General features: G+C 44.9%; 1 protein-coding gene across 18 annotated transcripts in view; it reads left to right on the top strand.

The window, feature by feature from the left end:
- LOC121594642 (disintegrin and metalloproteinase domain-containing protein unc-71) overlaps positions 1-18,252 on the top strand; it is a 108,538-nt gene that overhangs the window by 38,509 nt on the left and 51,777 nt on the right. For 2 of the 18 annotated variants that reach the window (XM_041918169.1, XM_041918231.1), the window contains exons 1-2: positions 360-446; positions 1,403-1,887. The exons of 10 other annotated variants lie outside the window; for them this stretch is intronic. The gene's annotated coding sequence lies outside the window, so the exon portion shown is untranslated. Of the gene's footprint in view, positions 1-359; positions 447-473; positions 716-1,402; positions 1,888-18,252 lie in introns of those variants that run through there. 6 more of the 18 variants (XM_041918191.1, XM_041918182.1, XM_041918221.1 and 3 more) reach the window with 6 other exon arrangements.

An 18,252-nucleotide genomic window follows, 5' to 3' on the forward strand; every position in this document is an offset into this window, starting at 1 on the left:
CGGAAAATCCGTATCCGTGCCAATACCTGTAAAAAGCCAAAGCGCGTCAGCAAAGCACGAAAGCTCTCCAGCATTTTTTTTTTTCGGAACGGTAGGTTACGCTCCGGCCACCCTTGGGTTCTCGTGTATCCGGCCGAGTGATTGCTGTTCGTGTGCGTATACAAGCACACACACGCACACACACACATGTGCGCGCAAACAAACAGAAGTAAAGGCAGTAAGGATAACGCGCGTATACGGACATTCCCGAAGCAAAGTTCGGTTAAACGAGCGAGCGAACAAGCGAGCCGACGGCTTGAAACGCACACATTCACACATAGAACGGGCCAGCCTCCCTTGTTCAGGTGCTGCTCGGCATGATGTGAACCAGTTTCGGTTGTGCTTTCGTGAGCGTTGAACACACAACCATTTTCGGCACCAACCAAAAAACCAGATGGTGTAGAGAGGTGCGGTAGTACCACCTTTCCTGAAAGCAGCCCTGCCAAACGCTACTACTGAAAATCTTAGGGGAGCGTCGTGCCCCCACTCCGGTGCACACAAAGGCGGCGTCGGTGGAGAAAGTGAACGCTACACTAGGTTCAGCCAGCTCTTACGACTGGCAGCAGCGCTACCGAAGCTTTTTAGCTCACTGTGCGGCAGCTTAGTAGGCGAACGATTACTTAGGATAGTGGAACAGTGTTGCTAGAAGAGCTGACCGTTGATAAAAACTGATCTGGTAGCCGAAACACAACCTCACCGTTTATTGTGAAAGTGATTTTTGTGAGTGTGTGTGTGTGTGTGTGTGTGTGTGTGTGTGTGTGTGTGTGTGTGTATTATTGAGTGGTAGTAGGTTGTTAAACTAACATAATAAACTTCCCTAATCGATAGGGCGGGACGTGGACGGGATGGTGATGTACAACGCTACCACTTATGTGGAGGTTTACTGAAACGGTGTGGTTGTAACGCTATGCTTTCGGGCACCGTGTGACCGTATCAAAAAATACTCCGGGATGCTGATGTGTCCCATTTGATATAGGTTGGTACAGCTGTGTGCCTTGGTACCATCTTTACACACCATTCGAGGTTGATAGTAAAAGTGGCAAGTTTTCAGAGTAGTAGTTGCCTAAGAAGCCCCTATTCGCATTTGGGGAGCACTCAAACAGTAACGCACCGCAGGAGGACGCTCACACTGCCCGATTGGACAGCAAACTTCCTGGGCCAAAAGAACAGAGCACCTCCAACATATGGTTAACGGCTCTCTACATGTTTTCTAAGACATTTCGCAACTTCCTACGTCATTTCCTCGCTCGCTCTTACCCTCAGTACGTCCCCAATTCAATCGCACTGTTTGGTGTGCATCTCTGGTGTGTCCTGGGCTTGTGAGCAAATGTTGTGAAATACCTACACCTTCACCTTTTTGCAGGTTTACTTATAGTAACGTTGACGATAGTACTAATGTACTAAGAGTGGTTCGTTCACCCTTGAAACCCACATTCTGGCATTCGCCTTCCAATCGGCTGTGTGTGTGCTTCTATAACCAAAATTGTGCGTGTACGTGTGTATGTGTGTGCATGTGTGTGTGTGTGAGAGAGTCTGTGGTGCGAAGAAAGTGCTGTTATCAGTGAGTGAAAGGCGCCGAAAACGATCCGACCGTTAAGGACGCTCCTCCACCTCAACGATCAACCTGCGTGTGTAAGGCGTGATGCGAGTAGTGCAACAATCAACAACCCCAAAGAAACAATACCGCGATATAGTGGCTAGCAAAACGAAAGACTACCTTTCCTGCTACTTCTGATACGACTACTACTGTACTAAAACTAATTCTACTCAGTTACTTACTACTAGTGCTAGCACACTACCAACAACGGTCAATGTATCACACGCTCATCATTCAAACTGTTGCCGATCGTAAGTACCACATACTAGTGTCATGTATTTTGCTGGTAGTGTAATTTTATGTGCCGTGAAAAGATGAGCTCAACCCGTGGGCGGGATAACAGGGATGCTCCTTTTAGCTGTAAGATTTGAACTCACGCCTTATGGTACAGCGAAGTGGAGCCCTTGTGCAAGACGCTACCGGACCGCTAGCCTGCAAGCTGCACTGTACTAGGCAAGGTTTGATTATACAATATGCTAAATGGCTTGCGGCTACGAAAATGAACGCATCTTAGCTCGCGGAGCATTATTTTCAATATTCAAACAACTATTCTAGCGCGTCTAGTAGCATCCCACACACCGTTTAAAGTAATATAACAAGAAGAAGAACAAAAATCAGCTCACTGCACTGAATCAACGATAACTCTCTCCAGCTGCGCTCGAAGAAAAAGCAGCCATGTTGGAGGAATAATTTATCGTAAAACTTTTTCTTCAGCTGCTCCTTGGCCCTCCTCTCTTGTGCATCCAGCCATCCCACTTCAAACAGGCACCTTTTTTATATCTTTTGTGGTGTTTTTTGGTGTTGGTACAGCGGGGAGGATAGGGAGGAAATAAAAGTAAAGAAAAAAACTCACACTCCAGCTATCCAGTTTCGTTCACCAATATCTAGCACTGTTCTTTTCTTCTTATGGTGTTTGTGTGTATATCTGTGTGTGTATAGGTTTTTTTGCTTCTCTTATTTTATATTCCTATTTCTTTATAGCGCAGAACTTTGCGAACGCTCGTTGGACACTTTGCCTTATCCTAACCCCACCCCTTTTGCACCCATCTTGCCCCAATTCTTTTTGTAGTATTGAATCTTACGCCACCGCGTCATTCATGCGTGAACGTTCACACGCCAATGAAAATTCGGCTTGGAATTTGAACCATTGACTGTATGAGGTACTAAGTAGTACGCACCAGCAGTAGTAGAAGAAGCAACATCAGCAGGACAGTCCAGACAGCGGAAAGCGGTGGCAAAGCGGTAGAGCAGAGCAAACGGTCACGTAACATTGGTGTATGAGGCGAACATTTCAAAATCCTGTTACAGACAGGCCAGGATTTCGAAACCCCTTGTTGTTCGGGCAAAACGCCGTGGTTGCTGGCGCTTTTGAGGGTTGTTACTTTCGTCCGGAGTTCGGAGATGGTCGAGCTGTTCTGACAGTTATTGGCCACATTCATGTCGCTGCGGGTGCGAGAAGAATCAAACACACACACACACACATACACACACACATTCGCACAGATAGTTGACTTTTCCAGCAACACACATATGTACGCACACATTGATCTCCAAAATGGCAGATGGATTGAAGAATGATGGCGGACTACTCTTCCCCTATCGTCCTATATTTTGATTCCTTCACCTGGGATCTTGCGATGCTTGCTAACGCTCTTGCGATGAAATGTGTGACCTTCAAGCAGACGAATAGGCGAAGGTGTGAGCCTCGAGCCGTACAAAAGAAAGGGCCTTCGATTAGCCCGTTCGGAATGACTTTCATATTCAGAACATTTACATCACCCGCTCCATCCTCTGCCTGCTGCCATAGCGCCCCAGGCGCGTCCCCGCCCGTCCCGAAACTCGTGGAACCTTGTTATGCAAGAAGGGCTCAGCTTCTCGCTCGAGAGCTGCACAAGTGCTCATCGGGATGGCGAAGGATCCGTAACCTAGCAGATTTGATTGTTGTTACGGCTGTGGGTTGCGGTCGCACGAAAGGCACGGGACGCAATCACGAGCGAGGCACAGTACCAGGAACAGTGCGTGCTCCGAGTGAGCGGGGCCTTTGATTCCTTTGATTTGCTGCTGACAAGTGGCGGGGCAAAAGTGGGGGCCACCCTTTTGTTCTTCAGCTCGGTCCCGGTTGGAATCGTCCAAGGGGGCGGACTGTGAGCTAACAGCGATAACAGATAGTTTCACGATGCGCTTGGTCGGATTTGGTCGGGGAAATTGTGCCCAGGCACGCCGAGTTTTAGCACCGAGAAGCTCCGGTGCCTTTGCCTAGTGCCATTAGCATTCCCTGCTTCTTCTTGTATCTCTTTGACGCTCTCTTTGCCTGTTTGCAATGCATTGCTTTTTGGTGTCGTTTGATTTCGTTCCAGTGAGGATTTCCAGCAAGATGGTGCTTGTGTCCCTGTGTTTGACCTGTGGAGCGCGCTTTAAATGGTTGCCACAATTTGCGCTTATCTCACACATTAAAGCTGCCGTTCACGTTTTATTGTCCCTGCACTGGTGAGCTACTGCACTATCAGAGCGTTGGACGTTATCGAAGTGCAGTTATCGCAAAACGTTGGGCGGTGCTGGAAATGAAACTCATTAAATGTTTGAACGGTTCATCAAGCGTGCACGCCACCCTGGGGCGGGAAGAATCTTCTGCAACACACACACACACACACACACACACCACACACACACACACACACACACACACACACACACACACACACACACACCCACACACACACACACACACCACACACAACACACACACACACACACACACACACACACACACACACACACACACACACACACACACACACACACACACACACACACACACACACACACCACACCACACACACACACACACACACACACACACACACACACACACACACACACACACACACACACACACACACTTCTATACTATACACCGCTTCGCCATCATCATCAACAGCACAAGGCTACTTGCTGCCATTATTAGTGTGTCTTGTCTTATCACCATGGACTCCCCGATTTGTCACCCACTGTCCCACAGCCCGTGCTGGTTCTCGCACGTCAGCAATGGCACTGGTGGTGGTTACCTTTTGTTGCGACTGTCTTTCGCACCGGCAGCGTTGCAGCATTTCCATTTGAATCGGGGAAACCAACTAGCAAAAAAAATCCACTCCTCAGCCCACTCCACAAAATCACACACCCACAATCGGAGACGACGGGTAGAGATTTGCCACGGCAAGCATCTTAAGGGGGTGGTGGACCGACCGAGTTGACTCTTTGTGTTGCTCTAATGGCACGACTCTAACTCGCACAGCTATAGATCCCTTTCGCACGAAAGCAATTAGTATTGGGGTTTGGGTTTTGTTTTGCTGCCATTTGCAACATTTTTTTGTTGTTGTTGTGTGACTTCTGCTCTTTCGCTTCCTTCGCTACACACAAAAGCGTTGCTGCTCCTGTTCAATTGATAGCAATTGATTGGGAGACATGGCATTGCGCTGTGGGTGGGCAGTCATTCCCCCAGTGGGTTTGCTACGGCGAATTATGAGAGCTCGAGCTGAGGTGAATTGTCCGGAATAGAATGATCAACTTTTCATCAAAGCCCACCACTAACCTTGTTCAGCATTACATATTGGCTTGCTATACGAGTGCCCTACTAAAGTTGATCATTGGCGTGTGAGTGTGTTTCCTTTTTTACCCTTTTACTTGATCTGATGAATTTATTTCAGAAGACTTGACATGCCTATACAATACTATTGTGAATCGGAAGTAAGAGGATGTTACCAAATCGTTGGTTTAATTTTTATTCGTTTAGAAATACATGTGGCATCTTCTCCATATGTTTAATTTTTGACATTCTGTCAGTACAAAAATCAATGCATTGATAAATTCGCGTGTGAAAATTTTATTCACTACTTCGCCACGCTGTGAAAGTTTGTGAAGCTTATCTTTGAAACTCTACAACCAGCACCAGCAGAATGACCGACAACGAGTTTTGTTAAAGGGAAAACATATTTCCCTTGATCGTGAAAGGGTTAATGTGCATGGGCCTGTTTGAATGCACCTTTTTTAACAACAGCGACTTGATGAGCACATGACGCCCCTTCGTTATGCAATATTGTAACGCAATGGCGCCATGATACGACTAAGCTTACTAAATGCTATCGAGAATTGGCTTGCTACGATGTTACATTTGTTACTGCTGGCACGTATGCAACAAGCATTTAAAAACGAGCATTATTAACCAACTCCCTTCGCTTGCATGCTGGCATGTGCATTCGAGTGCAGGAAATGACACAAAAGAAAAAATCTATATAAATTTGAGTACCACTAAGCACACTATTTTTTACCAAAAACTAAGATAAAGACAATATTGCATAGCTTCAGGCGTTCAGCAGTACATAGGCTATTGTTGAGCTTAACCCCTGGAATTAAATTTGCTGCAAGAGTGTCGTGTGTATGCAGAAGCAATACACCCCTACATGCATACATACGCACACAGCACACACATACACATAGACGAGAGGAAGTTTACTGGGTAATAATCCCATGTCAACACCTGTGCGACAATAAGAGTCTCCGAATATGCCCTCTCCGTGTAAATAAGAAAAAACACACACACACCCACCCTGTTGATGACTTTCTATTCTAGGATGCAGTGCGGGACATCAAACGGGCCGCCTAAATGTATGCACTTCATGATTCAAATTCCTCTGGCAGGCAAAATTACCTCCTACCAAGCGGGAGCATCTTAATAGAATTCCCAATTCCTAGTCCCATCTGCTCTATCTCCCCATTGACTCTATCTTATGCTTTCCCGCCAGTAATACACATAACTTACGCACCTGGACACAAAACGAATGTTTGTTCCGTTGGCCGTGCCGAACCTGCAAAGACCATCGCTCAATGAGTTTTTCAGAAGCCTAACCTCCCTACTCCCCGTACCCCACCCAATCGTTCATACTCGAAGAGCTTTGAGCTCAATTAAGGGAGTGTCCTGCGCTTGTTTGGCCTCCCTGGAGTCCCACAGCAGAATAAATGGAGTTGATTACGATTCCTGCAGGACGGTGGGAGCAGCAACACATATGATACTCTAAGCAGAGGCTAACCATTCTGACCTTTATTACCGGTCCAAGGTCGGTAATGCTACTTTTGCCACACTGGTTGGCTTACAGTAATGCTACTGTATCATGTCCAATTTTGAAATTGAAGAACTTTGGAATTTCAAGGGAACATTTATTTTCATTCGAGGAAGAAAAGAACCAAACATAGATTGAAGGGATCATAAGTCTTCCTTCATCCTCGTCTCCTGCTCGCCCGTATCACACATCTGTGGAATGTATTGCGCAACTGGTGTCGGCTGGTGGTGGGTTGTGCGGTCACCAGCAGCAGGTATTGTTCGACCAGATTCCGCTTATTTCAACGCAGGTGCGCGATGGCCTTGCTCGACCATGCTTCGGATGCTCGCCCGAGAAAGACAAACCATAACTCATTAGTAGTACCCGAACCAACAGGTCCAGCCCGAAAAAATGCCAACCAACCATAGTGTTTTTGTTTTACCTTTTCAGGTTTGTCGTCTATTTCTGGCCAGCCTTTTAGTGACCCCTTCGGTCCCGCTGCAGACCTACAATTGGCTCTGAAAAGAATAGTCCTTTTTTCCCTCCACCACTCTATCCTAACGAATTCGTATTCGTCGCCAAAGTGCTGACCTTTTGCTGGCATGTAGTCCATTTTTGTTTTTGTTTTTTTTTTTTTGTCGTCGTTGTTTGCTGATGGGTTGACGTTTTTCCGATCCGACCCGATGGTTATGATGAGGCTGATGCATATATCAGCAATATATGTAGTGTATAGCAGCTGCCCTTTTTTACTTTGTTCCGAGTTGTTGTTTGTTTTGTCAGGCCAGTTACAACCGTTTGTGACAGGACACACGTCGACGGGGCATCATGCGGAGATAGTTGCGCACTTTTCTATCTGCTGCTCGTCTGCGACGCTGTGGCAACATGCTGCACAAAACAAGGTTCGCTCGGAGTAATGAATCCGTAGGAGCAAACATTAGCTTGTTGTAGCGCACCGTGCTGTAACTGGGCTCTGGGGCCTACAGGAAGTTACGGAGACAAGAACGACGACTGGAGCATGTGTAACGGGATGGAAGCAGAACTGAATTTGGGCGTGAAATTTAGTGGATGTTCAGAAATGGAGAGAGAGAAAGAGAGAGAGAGAGAGAGAGAGAAAGAGAGAGAAAGAGAGAGAGAGAGAGAGAGAGGAAGAGAGAGGGGGGAAGAGAGAGGGGGGAAGAGTCAGAAAACAGCCAGAAATAAGCACGCTGAGTGTGTGTGTGTGTGTGTGTGGGAGGGGGGTATTTGTGATAAATGTATACTTTTCAAAGAATTATTGCTTTTTAAGACACGCCTACGCAGAAGTGCACTTTCGTCAGACCCAAACTGCTGCCATAAGCAGCAGCATCCCTAACCCCTCGACCTACCCATTTGCTTAAAACACCCCCACCTACTTCTCTTCCTCACCACAACCCACACCCAGCACATAACTCATGGAAGGTGAAAACGCATGCGTTTCCGCACAGCGAAAAGCTACTGCTTGGTGGAGTGATAACTGAAAGTGAACGGACACACACGCACACACATGTGCCATGGTACGACCCGGAAATTCTGACAGGCGTGCTCGCCGTCCTTCCGCAACAGCCAGATTTGCGCTATTCCCGACTGAGTGCCAGTTTGTGTGTTGATTAAGATATTAACTTTCATCCTACCCCCTGATCTCACAACTACCCCTCCCCCTTTCTACACCCCTTTCCTCTTCCTTCATCCCGAAACGTATGCGTGGGACACGATGGGAAGATAATGCAAGCAAAATGCCTGTCTGGAAGCAATTAAACTGTGACAGCTTTGTGACAGGCGAACCAAAGCTGTCATTAGTCGTTTGCGTTTTAAACCCTGATGGCCCGATTGAAACGCACAGTAGTGAGTGGAAGGAATAGAAGAAAAACAAATTACCCACATACGTAGATACACGTACCGAATGACAACCAGATGATCTAGATGAATTATGGCCTAGGCAGTGCGACACCCCTGAAGGGCCCACTCAGTACATACATTAGCCAAAGACGCGATAACAAATCAGTAGCTGCGTGTTGCTGCTGGGTGCTATGAGCAGCAGAAAACTTTATGTCTCTTTTCCTTACCCTTTTCCATCCCTTTTATTTCTTTTTCTCAAGCATGTGAATCTATAACAACAGCAACAAAACCCCGAACTAGAGCAGCCGATCGACCGACCTCGATGGTCGCGTTGTTTGCTACATTCACGTCTACCTTCGACGCACAATGGGTAGAGTTCGTAATTCGCTCCATTCACTGCAGCAAACCGATTCTCCCCGGCGCCCCGATTCCCGACAAGTAGGGCTTTTCTAATAGCGCCAACCAACGCAAGATTTTTCCACAGCACTGCGTTCGAAGCGCCCATTTCGCCTTTTTCCCCTTGAATGTATTCGGTAGCGGGCGACAGGGACGCGTCCTGGCAAACGCAGGGACTATGGGTACGAATATCACGTCATTTAACAGGGACTGGGGGAGGCTTGAGCACAGGTGGAGAAATGTAAAAAAAAGCATCACGAAAGAGTTCTACCCCGCTGCCTTTTTAGACTGTGTTAGATGCGTTTGTGTGTTTGCGTGGGTATCTGTGTATGTGTAAGAGAGATAAAGAAAATGTGCGTGTGTGAGAGAGAGAAGAGAAAGTGGAAAAGAGAGAAGGATGGAGGGAGGGAGGATTTTTCCTTTTCTTTCCTCATTGTCCCTGATTTTTCTATTCACCTCAGAAACCTTGATTTCCATACAAATTTCCTGCAGTGAACAGACACAGACACACGCAAGCGCACACACACAACAGTAATGGTAACACAGTGGTACACAATCTCGTCCGAGGTCAATTTTAAGGCGTCCACATCCTAGATGGAGCTCACGCTCACAAAATTCAGGTATCAAAAGCTGCGGCACAATCCTTTTGTACGATCTTGTGATCCAACCGATAAGGTGGCTGAGGAGTTGGGGTAGCAATGTTGTATAATTCATTTGAGTGGCAGTGGTGATAGGAAACAAACAATCGCAATATCAAACGAAAGAAAAAAAACCCTGTAGTAGGCAATCTGTATGGTAAAAGAGTCAAAGGAAGGTTTTGCTGGTCGCTTGTTTTCTAATTTAAACAAGTTGTATTGTTGACTCATTTAAGCCTTCCACCTATGATAACAAAGTGTGTCCATATATGAGCCGCTGGCAGAAGTGGCGGTGTGTTTTATTGAAAGCATTTCATAGTAGTGTTTTGTTTTATTTAAATGTCCGCAGTCATTTGTGCCTGCAGTAAACAGTAAACCCCACACAAAACACATTAGCCGTATGTATATTAATTAAATTAAAATTAAATTAATTAAATTAATAAAATATTCAGCTCATATATACATGTAGGGCTTGCGCGATACAATTTATTTTGTTTAACGTGACAATTGCGACGAGTGAATTACACGTGAACTGTATTGGTCGGCGGTCGAAAGATAAGAGAGCGACAATCGGCGCATCCGATCGCTCGCAAGCTCGAGGACCACGATCGGCGCATCCGATCGCTCCTATTCGTGTCCTATCCTTCGTGTCCTATCCTTCGTATCCTATACTTCGTGTCCTATACTTCGTATTACATCGCTACCTACCTACACTAACTTAATCTTACCACAGTGTGACGCTCGAAAGTGGTGAATTCGGAAAAGCAGCCAGGAGCGCAACACCACCAGTGGTGCCGAACACCACACGATCCCCCTCCAGTGACGTAGTCACGCTTTTATATCTGCCGTCAAACGCTTATTGCGGACTCGGCGGTCTTATTCTTAGCGAAAATGAACATGTTTTTTCGTTACGGGGACTTTTCCAGCGGCTTGGTTGCCTTAGTATGAGCTTCACACTCAAAAGCGGGTTTGAGTCGATCAATAGAAATTGATTCATTCCTATCCTTCATTTGAATGACAAAAAATTTTCTGAATCTTCGAACAACGGTATATGGACCGTCATAGGGAGCTTGAAGTCCTGTTTTGACCTTATCAACCCTGACAAATACTTGTCTACAATTTTCTAGGGCTTTAGGTATGTAGTTGTTCGTATTATTGTTATCTTTAGGGCTCGATGGCTCTACGGATTTGAATGCTTTCTTTAAATCAACGATTAAGTCAGATGTATCATCATCGATTTCGTCTCTAGATGGTACAAAAACTTCTGCAGGTAATCGGAGACTTTGACCGTAGACCATTTCTGCTGGGCAACCTCTGATTTCATCTTTATAAGAAAGACGAATGCCGAGAAGTATTAATGGTAACCGAACTGTCCATCGTGGTGAGTTCCCACTAGCTTTTAAGGCTTCCTTTAGCCGACGGTGGAAACGTTCCACCATACCGTTGGCTTGTGGATGATAGGCAGTGGTTGCAATATGGTGTGTGCCCATAGTTTGGTCAACTCCTCGAATAATCTTGAAGTGAATTGTCTTCCTCTATCTGTCGTAATTCTTAACGGACAACCAAACCTAGACACATACTGTTCCACGAAAGTTTTGGCAACAGTAGCCGCAGAGATGTTAGTTAGAGGATAACACTCTGGCCATCTGGTGAAACGATCTACTACTGTTAATAAATATATTTTGTCCTCAGATGGAGGTAAGGGTCCAACAATGTCCATATGAATATGGTCAAACCTTCCCTTTGGAAGTGAAAAAGATTCCAAAGGTGATTTTGTGTGCCTAACTACTTTAGCTCTTTGGCAAGCAGAACATGCGCGAGTCCAATTAGCTACATCTTTATTCATGGCTGGCCAAAAATATCGATCAGTCATCATTTTCCTAGATGCTTTTATGCCAGGATGGGAGGCATTGTGCACACCATCGTATGTTTCCTTACGTAAGGATTTCGGGACGTACAGTCTATTTTTCCCCGTAGAGACCTCAAAATACAATTCTGTGTTGTTTAGCAAAAGCTTATCAAGTTTATAAGCAGAGTTTTTATTTTTTTTATTCTCCAATAATGTTTTCAATTGTTCATCAGTACGTTGACATTCAGAGAAAATTTTGTAATCCAAGTTACTAATTGAATCCGTTTCTGCCACACGCGAGAGAGTATCTGCAACTATGTTGCTGTCTCCTTTGATGTATCGAATGTCGCTTGAGAACTGAGAAATGAAATCTAAATGACGATTTTGTCGAGGTGATTTCTCGGTTTTTGACGTCAGCGCTGTGGTGAGCGGTTTATGGTCAGTATATATAATAAATGACCTGCCTTCTAAAAAATGTCTAAAATGCTTGATGCTCAGCACGATTGCCAATAATTCTCTATCGAACGTAGAGTATCTTTGTTCGGTTGGGGTGATTACTCTAGAGAAGAATGCTAGTGGTTGGCAACTTCCTTCAAAATGCTGTTCCAGCACCGCTCCCACGGCGAAATTAGATGCGTCCGTGGTTAAAGAATAAACTGCATCGGACCTTGGGTGTGACAGTATCGTAGCTTTTGCTAGGTCTGACTTGACCTGAAGGGCCGCTTTGTCGCACTCCTCCGACCAGTCGAATGTCTTTAATTTCTGCTTGGTGTGCTGTGCTATCAACTTGTACAAGGGTCTCAACGTATTTGAAACGCTCGGTAAGAAACGGTGATAATAGTTGACCATTCCCACAAATCGCTGTAGTTGTTTAACCGATTTTGGCGTTGGGAATGTTTTTATCGCTTCTACCTTATCCGCGCATGGGATAATTCCATTAGCTGAAATTGTGTGGCTTAAGAAATTAATGGTAGATACACCTAGCACACACTTGGACGGTTTAATTTTTAAATCGTATTCTGCCAGCCGATTGAACACTATGCGCAAGTGCTCAAGGTGCGTTTCCTTCGTCGAACTGGCAATTAGAATATCGTCAATGTAGACGAATACGAAACTGAGGTCATTGAATAAACTGTTCATGAACCTCTGGAATGTTTGACCGGCATTTTTTAAACCAAAAGGCATTCGTAAAAATTCGAACATGCCGAAAGGGGTAGTAATGGCCGTCTTATGTATGTCCTCTTCTGCTACTGGGATCATATGATATGCTCGTACTATGTCAAGCTTTGAAAAAAAATTGCAACCCTGCAGTTGCATGGTAAAGTCCTGGATGTGAGGGATCGGATACCGATCTGGTGTCGTAATGGCATTAAGCCTTCGATAATCCCCACATGGTCTCCAGTCATTGTCACCCTTCGGCACCATATGCAAGGGTGATGACCCTGGTGATGATGATGGGCGACAAATTCCTAAGTCTACCATTTGCTGAAATTCCACATGCGCGATTTTTCGCTTTTGCGGGTCAAGGCGACGTGGCTTCGCAAAAGGCAAAGGGCCTTTGGTTTCAATATAATGAAACACATTATGACATACTGGCTTTCTGTAGTCCGGTGGTTCTACCAAAGATGGAAACTGGTGTAGAACTCGTCCGAAGTCTCCTGCTTCAAGTACAAAATGTTTAGGGGAAGGAGTATCCACAAGTGCCAATGATCCTATGATCGCTAAATTAGTGGTCGAATCAATTAGCTTACGCCCTTTGATATCCACTAGTATTCCGGTTTTGTATAAAAAATCCGCTCCTATTATAGGACGATTTACGGATGCTATGATAAAAATATGGGTAAAAACTCTTTTGAAACCTAAACTTACTTGAATCAGCTTTGTGCCATACGTCACTATGGTACTTCCGTTGGCTGCTTGCAAAACTAAGTCTGTAGGTTTATGAGCTTTACCAGCTAAATGAAATGGAATGACGGATACATCAGCCCCTGTGTCCACTAAAAAGGTAAATGATGTCATCATATCATTTACGAACAAACGAGGAGAAGTACTATATGCTCTAGGGAGATCCGCCAACTCCCGTGAGCTTCTTAGTTTTTTTCTTCCTCTGAGTGTTTGACTCGTGTTGTGGAAAAATTACAGGGCTTAACACACTTGGTTGCTCCGTTACCGTATCTGTAATGATACCAACAAAATGGTTTCCTATCACGAGATGGACTTTGGAAATTTCTTCGTTCTCTAGAGAAGCTGCGTCTATGATCACGATGTTGTCGTTGGGAAAGATTTGACATCTTCTTGATCATGTCGCGTAGTTCGCTTATTTCACGCCGGATTTCATCAGACGCTGAATCGCATGTAACTCTAGCACGAGTATTCACTTCGGATAGTCCACTAGATTGTGTGCATTCCCATAACCTGTCTGCTATCCGCAATTGCTCAGCGTGATCTTTTGTATCAACTGCAACTAAGGCTACCTCAATCGATTTAGGCAGTCTTGACTTCCACAATTTCCTCACAAGAGTTACGGAAAGATCGGTAGAATCCCCAGCTATCTGTAGCATGTATCGATAGAAATCTGATGGAGTTCTATCTCCTATCTCAACATGATATAACAATTTTGACAATCGTGTTTCCTCACTACTTGTCAACCGTTTTAAAATTTCTCCCTTTAAGTGAGAGTATGGTTTTACCGGGTCAGGACTTTTCACAATGTCCAGCACCTTAGCTAATACTTCCTTGGACATTGCAGCGATCAAATATGTGTATTGCGTGCGCTCCCGTGAAATTTTTGAAAGCTCAAATTCCGCTTCTGCTTGAGCGAACCAAACCTCTGGAACGTCCTCCCAAAAAGTTGGTAACTTCGTAGATATACGCTCTACCCCCAGGGGAGGATCGCCCGGTGCCGACACCTTTGTCGTTCCTGCCGAACTTGAACTCTCCTCACCCTTTCCTTCGGCACCAGCTTTCAAAGACATCACTCTGTGGTTTACAAAACCAATACAAAGAAATCTAACCTGTTTTCTAATTCACTACACGCACTTAAATTTTTAAACGTACCAAGGATAAAAATGACCTATAATACTGATCGCAAAATTCAGTTCAATAAATACAAGGTTTTTATAAAATGCAAGGAAAAATTCAAAACGCGTAGTATTTCAGTATAATTTATAACGAAGAAAATGTGAAAAAAAATACTGCGCTAAATTGTATACGATAAAAATGTACTAATGAAATTGCACGTAAGAAATTGCACGTATTTTCTCGTAAAACTCGTAAAACAACGTTGCACTTAATGAAATATTTACTTATAAACGCACCGAAAAAGAAAAAAAAAAAAAAAAACACGCGTCGTATAAAACGCATAAAAATACACTGAGTTTCTGGCACAAGTATCACCGAATGAAAAATAATAATAATAATAATAATAATAAGGAACGGGCTCACCGGTTGTCGATCGATGAAAACTGGATACAAGGCCGCTTTCAACACCGCGTGGCTCCGAAAACGCGATGGCGCTACTACTTCCAAAACGCGATGGCGCTACTGCTTCCAAAATGCGATGGCGCTACTGCTTCCAACACCGCGTGGCTCCAAAAACGCGATGGCGTTACTGCTTCCAAAACCGCGTGGCTCCAAAAACGCGATGGCGTTACTACTTCCAAAACCGATTCCACGGTGGTGTTTCTGGTCACAAACAGCGACAGTGATGCTCCTTACGGGAAATCGGGTGGCTTCCTCTCTACCCCTTGGTCGTGTGGTTTCCGTGCTTACACGGACACGTTGTCGAACTTGTAGCTCTTGCAGATGAAAAACACGATGACAATGGGCTCTCCGTGATCACAGTATCAAACGTGATATATGTGATCGTTCTGCTTATCTCGTGACCACAACGCACGGTGGTGGCACTTTGTATCTACTGATGTCAAATGCTGTACGGCTCCGGGAACTATGATGCTGGCCGAAAACCCCAGGGTACTCCTTCAACACAGCGATGACGTGGGCCCGAGAAAAAAATACTCTTACGGGACGTCGTTGGCTCCGAAAACGGAGGGCTTCAGCAGGGCACTCACGGTGAATAGTAGTCGATCGACCGAACAATCGTGGTTGTGTAATATTATCCTACTGGATACGGCGAAACCACAAATCGCGTCGGTGATAGATTTCTCCTTCACTCCAAAATGCGCTTCAAGCACACGGGATAGCGATGTACCGGGACAATGGATTACGTCGGCGGCAAATACTTAACCGATGACGGCGACGGAGAATGTTCTCCTGGGCGATTGATCACGACAGCAATTTTTCACGTTCCGCGATTTTGATCACGTCGGGGTCACCAATGTAGGGCTTGCGCGATACAATTTATTTTGTTTAACGTGACAATTGCGACGAGTGAATTACACGTGAACTGTATTGGTCGGCGGTCGAAAGATAAGAGAGCGACAATCGGCGCATCCGATCGCTCGCAAGCTCGAGGACCACGATCGGCGCATCCGATCGCTCCTATTCGTGTCCTATCCTTCGTGTCCTATCCTTCGTATCCTATACTTCGTGTCCTATACTTCGTATTACATCGCTACCTACCTACACTAACTTAATCTTACCACAGTGTGACGCTCGAAAGTGGTGAATTCGGAAAAGCAGCCAGGAGCGCAACACCACCAGTGGTGCCGAACACCACACCCTTTATACATATACATATATATATATATATATATATATATATATATATATATATATTATATATATATATATATATATATATATATATATATATATATATTTATTTATTTCTTTATTTATGTATTTATTTATTTATTCATTTATTTATTTCTTTAGAAATGTTTGTGTGTATTTACTAGGACAGTCATTGTTCTTTTAATTGAGCCTGATTATAATCGTGAAGACCGTGCTCACCGTAAATAAATTTAATAAGCATTAATTTACGTCGCTACAAGTCCACGCCACGAAGATGGGGTAAATGGCACAGTGTGCGTATGTCGGGGAGAATGACACCGCGCGGAACATTCTAAACGCGAAACCGCTTTTCCTTGCGTTGGGCTCGAGTTAATTAAAATGAATCCATTTTAACAAAATCCCTTCATTTTTTGCTGTTTGTGATGCTACTTGGATGCTGGTGGAGTTTTCCGGTACTGCGGCGCTTTAATCACAGCAGAAGGGCAATACGTGTAGCAACACACACACACACACACACACACACACACACACACACACACACACACACACACACACACACACACACACACACACACACACACACACACACACACACACACACACACACACACACACACACACACACACACACACCACACACACACACACACACACACACACACACACACACACACACACACACACACACACACACACACACACACACACACACACACACTCACACACACACACACACACACACACACACACACACACACACACACACACACACACACACACACACACAAGGAGGCTCTTTTTGATAAATATTATTGATGCAAAACCGTAAAATTCTGTTGGTTGCGGGCATTGGTACGCGGTGCTCAAGGCACTCCAAATGTCTCAGCGTCTTTTTCACTTGGCTTTTTTCCTTTTTTCCTACGACGGACCGGAAGATCCACCAAACAGCGAGAAAGCAATTTGCGAGCACCGACAAACAACAAACTACCAACAACGAGTACACAATCTCTAAAAGCCTTAAGTTTCTAATTGGACTACGACAACTTCGGGGTTTTGTTTTGTACCGTGCGCCCGCTAGAACTTGCCGTCTGTTGTACGGCAAAAAGAGGTGATGGCAATGCGGGACCGTACCCGGGCCTAGAAATTAAGCCTTTCTTCCTTTTTTCACTCTTCCACGTCCGATGCACCCGCCGCCTGTTTCGGTTCCGGCAAAGGGCGTTGTTTTTCACCCCGGGGTTGGTTTAAAATATTTACCGACCGAAATATCTCGCCTTCATTTCCTGCAAACCGTGACGTACCTTTCGGGCTTTTGTTCGCAGTACAACCGAAAACACCCATCCGCTCCTTCTTTTACGTTTTTTTTAGCACTCTTTCCCATTCTCTCTCTCGCAAGTTCCACTGGCGAGGCCAAAAGCTGTCTTGTCCTGTTGGGGCCAAAAGCTGCCCGGCGGTGCAGACGGGACCAACGAAGAGCGAGGAAAAGGACAATAAATGAAATTAACGCATCCCATGTCACACTTGTGCTGTTGAGCCAATTATGGCTTGGTTTCGAAATTTGTCCGAGGCGAGAAACCGTGAGCGAAGCACAAAGGAAAGCATAAAAATTGAGGATCCAGAAATGCCGCCAGCCTCCTCGCAAACCCATTGGCGTTACAACAATTTTAAAGTCCCTTGTAAGTTGGGGCTCGGGGCGAATCAAAGCGATGGGTGACCGGGACTGTGAAAAGGAAAAGTATGATGAAAAAGCGAACTTGATTTTTGGTTTTTTGTATTATTTTTTATTCTTTGACACTTCCTTCTATTGTGTTTTGGTTACATGCCTTATGTAACTACTGTTACTGGAATAGTTAGGAACGATATGAAGATTGTTTTGTAATATAAAAATCAAAAGATGAGCTCCCGGATGATGAGATGAATGCTCAGTGCTGTTAATATTGCAATATCATTTTAGGCCATCGTTCCTCTGGTGCGAGACCTTGTCCAATTTTCAGTAAAACATAACACAAACATAATTCAATCCTCTATTAGCAGCCGCCTTTCCTGCGGCCACATGGCAATTAATTTATGCAGACAAAAATGCCCGAAATCCTGATC

This window comes from Anopheles merus, chromosome X, assembly GCF_017562075.2.
Source record: "Anopheles merus strain MAF chromosome X, AmerM5.1, whole genome shotgun sequence".
NCBI lineage: Eukaryota > Metazoa > Arthropoda > Insecta > Diptera > Culicidae > Anopheles > Anopheles merus.